The sequence below is a fragment of the Myotis brandtii genome, unplaced genomic scaffold (assembly GCF_000412655.1).
Source record: "Myotis brandtii unplaced genomic scaffold, ASM41265v1 scaffold263, whole genome shotgun sequence".
NCBI lineage: Eukaryota > Metazoa > Chordata > Mammalia > Chiroptera > Vespertilionidae > Myotis > Myotis brandtii.
This window is the reverse complement of record NW_005360011.1, coordinates 78,574-85,451: the sequence shown is the minus strand read 5'-3', so window position 1 is coordinate 85,451 and position 6,878 is coordinate 78,574. Positions and strand designations below refer to the sequence as shown.

Sequence of the window (6,878 nt, the reverse complement as noted above, 5' to 3'; positions counted from 1 at the left end):
GGTTTAATGGAGAACAAGGTAAGTTTCAAATGTAGTTAATATTAACCAAAGAAGGTGTCTTAGAAGAGGTAAATTTTAGAGTTAAATGAAACACCAATCAGAAAGAATGTATGCACTTCTGTGTTCATTGCAGTACAATTTCCAATAGCCAAGATCTGGAAGCAGCCTTAGTGCCCTTCAGTAGATGAGTGGATAAAGAAGCTGTGGTACATTCACACCATGGAGAACTACTCAGCAGTGAAATAGAAGGATCTCTTACCCTTTGAGACAGCATGGAAGGACCTGGAGAGTATTGTGCTAAGTGAAGTAAGCCAGTCAGAGAAAGACAAGTATCACATGATCGCACTCATATGTGGAATCTAATGAACAAAATAAACTGACTAACAAAATGGAACCAGAAGCATGGATACAAGGAGCAGACTGGTGGGAGCCAGAGGGGAGAGGTGGGGGACTAGATAAAGAAGTGAAGGGTTAGCTAGAGAACCTAATGCATGCCCCATGGATGTGGACAATAGTGTAGTGAAGGCCAAGGGAGGGGCAGCAGGGGTGGGTGTAGGTGAGCAAAGCGAGGAGGGAGGGAGACATCTGCAATAGTGTCAACATTAAAAAAACGTTTATGAAAATATTTATATGTGTAATGTAATGACAGAAAGGTCCAAGTGGAGAGTGGGCGTTTCTGGGATCTTGTCGTTTGCCTCCGCCCTCCAGAGCGCTGGGTTCCCAGTGAGGATGCACACAGGCGGTGGCTGGAAGCCCCGCAGGCACCTCCCTGGAGGTGAGGCAATGACACTGTACATTGACGGCAAGATTGGAATCTGACCTCCAATCCTTCCGCTGCACCACAGCACCCCTTGCCATCAGCAAAGGGCAATGCCAGCCTCAGGGATGCCGCGGCAAGTGACGTGCTGCGGGTGCTCCCATCCCCTGGTCTGGGGGTAAAAGCTTTGAGCCAGGAGGCGTGGCAATTGCCAAAATTTATGTGTGCTGACTGCGAATAGGATGGATTGTGAGAGGTTGTCAGGAGCGTAGATTGGGTCATGCCGCAGTGACAAGCACAACCTCAGAGGTCCACAGCAGCTCGCTCAGCAGGTCCCCCTGGGTCAGCCGGCTCTGCCGGGAGGGCTTCACCGCTGGGCAGGGGCAGGGAGAAAAGCTGCCAGAAGCTCCTCTCTGCTCGGGTTCAGGGGCCAAAGCAAGTCCCTCGGCCAAGTCTGGCCTCAGTGGGATGGGACAGTATAATTCTCTCACAGGAAGGGGGGGTGAACATTTTTGGGGAAAAAATGCCTGACATAAACAGAAGTTTTCCGCGGCAGACACAGCTGATTCACACAGCCAGTCGGCCTGGTGGTCAAATCCCTCTAGTATTAACTACAACAATCAAGGCTCAACTAGAACAAGACTGCGCACAAAGACCACTAGGGGGTGCACCAAGAAAGCATAAAAAATGCGGAGACAAAAAAACATGACAGAAATGGAGGATATAGAGCTAAAAATCGCAATTTTGAGGGCTTGCAAAAATGTGCTAGAAGCTGTCAATAAACTTGAGGAGAGAGTCACGAAAACTAATGAGACCCTCGATGCTATGATAAAGAACCAACTAGAAATTAAGCATACACGGACTGAAATAAAGAATATTATACAGACACCCAATAGCAGACCAGAGGAGCGCAAGAATCAAGTCAAAGATTTGAAATGCGAAGAAGCAAAAAACACCCAACCGGAAAAGCAAAATGAAAAAAGAATCCGAAAATATGAAGATAGTGTAAGGAGCCTCTGGGACATCTTCAAGTACACCAACATCTGAATTATGGGGGGTGCCAGAAGAAGAGAGAGAGCAAGATATTGAAAACCTATTTGAAGAAATAATGGCAGAAAACTTCCCCTACCTGGTGAAAGAAATAGACTTACAAGTCCAGGAAGCGCAGAGAACCCCAAACAAAAGGAATCCAAAGAGGACCACACCAAGACACATCATAATTAAAATGCCAAGAGCAAAAGACAAAGAGAGAATCTTAAAAGCAGCAAGAGAAAGAGACTCAATTACCTACAAGGGAATACCCATACGACTGTCAGCTGATTTCTCAACAGAAACTTTGCAGGCCAGAAGGGAGTGGCAAGAAATATTCAAAGTGATGAATAGCAAGAACCTACAACCAAGATTACTTTATCCAGCAAAGCTATCATTCAGAATTGAAGGTCAGATAAAGAGCTTCACAGATAAGGAAAAGCTAAAGGAGTTCATCACCACTAAACCAGTATTATACGAAATGCTGAAAGGTATCCTTTAAGAGGAGGAAGAAGAAAAAGGTAAAGATACAAATTGTGAACAACAAACATGCATCTATCAACAAGTGAATCTAAGAATCAAGTGAATAAATAATCTGATTTACAGAATGAACTGGTGATTATAATGAATCAGGGACATAGAAAGGGAATGGACTGACTATTCTTGGGGGGGAAAGGGGAATGGGAGATGCGGGAAGAGACTGGACAAAAATCGTGCACCTATGGATGAGGACAGTGGGTGGGGAGTGAGGGCGAAGGGTGGGGCGGGAACTGGGAGGAGGGGAGTTATGGGGGGGAAAAAGAGGAACAAATGTAACCTGAACAATAAAGATTTAATTAAAAAAAAAAGAAACTCAATCACACATCACTTTGTGCTCCTCCTGTCTTCGCCCCCCCTTCCTTCTCGCCAGGCAGTGTGCTTGGTGCTGAGACTATATCACTAAACCGGCAGGGTCTCGCCCCATGGAGCTTCTGTCTTATGTGGAGATAAATAGTCAACACTTATTAGAAGACCTCGTGAGTAAATACAGTAATTGCTGGTAATGATACGCACGGTAATTAGCAGTTTCCTGAACGTTAGTGTATTCCAAAGTGTTGTCCAACACTACCAACGGTTCTCCTGTCCTCAGGGATGGAGCGGGTGCCCACAAATTTAACTCAGTCCTGACAGTATCTTCCTGGGGAGAGCATCAGACCCCAAGGTTCTGCCCCCACCTCACACACCAATCACAAGTCCAGGTTGTCGCCTGTCCTTCCAAATGACTGGTTAAAAACAGAGTCCTCAGCTTCTCCTCGGGTCCCATGATTTGCTAGGATGGCTAACAGCACAGGAAGCATTCACTTCCAGCTGCCAGTTTATTATAAAGGGCACGGATGAAGCCCAAGGGAGAGGTGCACAGCGTGACACCTGGAAGGGTCCCAAACACAGGAGTGTCTGTCCCCCGGGAAGTGGGTACACCACCCTCCAGATGTGTCGATACAGTCACAGCCCAGAGGCTCCCCAAGTCGCACTGCTCAAGAGTCTTTACACAGCTTCCCCCGCAGACCCTCCACCTCCTGCCTCCCCAGGGGCTGGTGGGTGAGGCTGGAAGGTCCCTCCTCAAATGTCCAGCTGGTGACCAGCCTCCACCGCGTCATCCCATTAGCATCACTCAGGTGAGCTCCAAAAGGGGGATCCTTATGAATAACAAAAGTCACCTTCAGGCTTCTAATCACATAGAAAAGCCCAAAGGCTTAACGTCTCTGTGCCCGAAACAGGAATGAAGACCACATATTTATTTCTTATTATAAATCACAGTATCACACGTATCATGGAGGAAATGGCAGAGACTAGAGTGGCAATCAAGGAGAGGAGTGGGTGGCTGGAGAGGTGGTTGGGAAGACAGAAGCCCCAGATTTGTGGCAATTTGATTGGAGGTGGAGCGGGAGACGAAGAGCATGCTGGTGTTTCTGTGCAGGCCACTCGCTGTGCTGCCCGCATGCAGGTGTCTGACAGGCGGCGGTGGAGGGGGTGTCTGGAGTGCAGGAGGGAGGTTACAGCAGAGGCGGGGGTTAGGGGCATGCAGGTGGTCTTTGAAGCCATGAGAGTGAATGACATCAACCAGGAGAGGAGGGTATGTTGAGTGAAAGAAAAGGTGTGAACAGATGTGAGCTCCACTTATAGTTAAAGGATAAGGAGAGAGAGAATGAGAAATGGGGAGGGGGGTGTCTTTGTTCAGGAATCCATTGGTAGGAGGTAAACACAAAGAAAAGCGATGGTGGGAGGAGGAAGCAACACGCCCAGCTCTCTGGGCTGGTGGGATAATTAAAGCTACAGGGGGCAGATCAGCAAGAGGAAATGACCGTGTGAGGACATGTCTGTGCATGGAACCCACATGCAGGAGAGGTTCAGAGACGGGAAGGGAAGGTGAGGCAGGCATGTCATTCTGAGCTAAGGATGCACAAGGCACCTGCGGCTTCAGAGGGGCGGAAGGTCATTCACAGGATGATGAGAGCAGATGCTCAGTAACTGGACGTTTGCCTGGCCCTGTAGACCTGTCAGAAAACGTTATTTCTGGGCAGACCCTCATGTTAGTTATCTAAGAGAGGTAGGAGTTTCCTGAGCCTGCAGGGTCTCCATGGCCTGCAGCTCAGAGTACCCACAGGCCCAAGAGCCCATCTTAGGGAGGCTGTTCTGACCCGGCCCAGGGAGACTGGGAGGGCAGGGCGGTGAAGGGAGCAAGCCCTGGAGGGCTTCCGAGGGGCCGATAGGTTCTATTTCTTGATCCGGGCAGTGATCTGTCTCCTGTTCACTCTCATGTTATCTGTGAAATGGCATGTGTCTGTATGGATGTTATATTTCACCATGAAAAGTATACCTTCTGTGTTCAGAGAAGCAGCAAAAACCCAGAAGCCTATTTAAAAACATGATTTCATCCACCGATTCCATTTCTCTAGTTAAAGTGCCTATTAAATTTGACAAGAAGAGGAGACTTACATGTAATTTAAAATAGAACTAATCTTATATAATAAAGAGGTAATATGCAAACTAACCCTCACGCCCTCACAAGATGGCTGCCTACGACCAGGATGGCAGGGGGGTTAGTGAGGGACAACCAAATGACTGAACAGCAGGCTGCGTGGGGCGTCCAGGCAGGAGGGGGGGCCGTGAGGGGTGACCAGGCCAGCGAGGGGGCAGTTGGGAGCGACCAGGCCGGCAGGGAGGGGCAGTTGAAGGTGACCTGGCCAGCAGTGGGGGGCAGTTAGGGGCGACCTGGCAGGCAGGCAGGTGAGCGATTAGGATTGTGAGAGGGATGTCCTAAACCGGCAGTCGACATCCCCCGAGGGGTCCTGGATTGGAGAGGGTGCAGGCTGAGCTGAGGGGACCCTCCCCACCCCACCCCCACCCCTGTGCATGAATTTTGTGCACCAGGTCTCTAGTTCTTACACTACTGTTACCGAGCAAACCATTTTTTGAAACATCAGATATGGCTTTTCAGATCATCTAAGATGAGAAATATCAAGTTGTCAGGAGAGAAATCGCTTTAGAGTCTCTTTTTCTCTTTAGAAGGCAGCAGGCTCCCCTGCAGTACAAGGCTCCCTCCCCAAAACAGAGAACAAAGAGCGGCACCCACGGGTAACCTCCTTCCCTGATTGAATATCAGCTCCCTTAGGGTATTGGAGAGGGTGCAGGCTGGGCTGAGGGGACCCTCCCCCCAGTGCATGAATTTTGTGCACCGGTTCTCTAGTTCTTACATAAATGTTACCAAGCAAACCATTTTTTGAAACATCAGATATGGCTTCTCAAATCATCTAAGATGAGAAATATCAAGTTGTCAGGAGAGAAATGGCTTTAGAGTCTCTTTCCTCTTTAGAAGGCGGCAGGCTCCCCTGCTGCACAAGGCTCCCTCCCCAAAACAGAGAGCGGAGAGTGGCACCCATGGGTAACCTCCTTCCCTGATTGAATATCAGCTCCCTTAGGGTGGAAGGGGCTTGCTTTCTCAAGTGCCCTTTTAAAAAAAGTAAGTTATCAAATAAATTTGATTTTCACACAAAAGGGATGTGATCAGGCCCGTGGGCTGATGGGAGTGGAAGGTCCCCTGCTCCTGCTCACCCCAGGGCTCCTTGCTGGCTTTCCCTCCCTGCTCTATCCACCCATCATTACCTGGACAACAAAGGCTGGCTGATCGCATGGGCAATAGCAGGCAGACCCCAGCTCTCCCCACGCAATCTTGGGGGAAAGGAGAGAGATAATGAGAAATCTTGGGGGGAATCTTGTCTTCAGAGAATCTTTTTCTTTCATTTTCACATTTATTCCACTTTGCCCAGAATATTATTTTGGTCTCAGACCATCTTATTTATCCATTCTGCTGGATATTGCAAATGATTTAAATCCAGAAACCTTTTCTATGTGACTTTCAAATGCGGGCTTGTACTTACCTTTGATTATGCTTATGCTTACTAGTCTGGGGATTCTATTCAGACAAAACAAAACAAGGATTCACAGGCCTTCCCCCCTCTTCCTCCCCCTCCCCCCACCGAGGCCCCTCCTCAGCCCACATCTAACCCCAGGGGACAGGGAGTGTGACTCCAGACAGCAGGACAGAGCAAGGACAGCAGTGCTGCCCAGGGCCTCCCGGGGGCACAAGCATCCCAAATACTGCTCACCGTCTAAGTAGGCATAATACTTGCTGATCGTGTCCGGGAAGGGGCTTTGCCTGAGAAGATTGCTTTTCCCTGGTACAAATAATCGATTCCTTTTCTAGTCTTTCCTTTCTGGCCAACCCTGAGTTTCAGTTGTTGGCATGGGTCCCTCCCACACTCAAGGGGAACAGATTATACACCAGAAGGTGGAGGTCATGGGAGAACACCCCAGAGTCTGTTCAACACAGTTATTAAAATCTGTCCCCATAGCAGACCAATCGGGTGACACAAACATAGGAGCAAACAGTCAAAACTGCTGGCAGCAGCCCTAGCTGGTTTGGCTCAGTGGATAGAGCATCAGCCTGTGGACTGAAGGGTCCTGGGTTCGATTCCAGTCAAGGGAACATGCCCAGGTTGTGGGCTCGATCCCCAGTAGGGGCTGTGCAGGAGGCAGCCAATCAATGATCTCT

General features: G+C 49.0%; 1 pseudogene; it reads left to right on the top strand.

The window, feature by feature from the left end:
- Positions 1-3,845: 3,845 nt before the first annotated feature.
- The window catches only part of LOC102243637, a 22,675-nt pseudogene continuing 19,642 nt past the window's right edge, over positions 3,846-6,878 (top strand).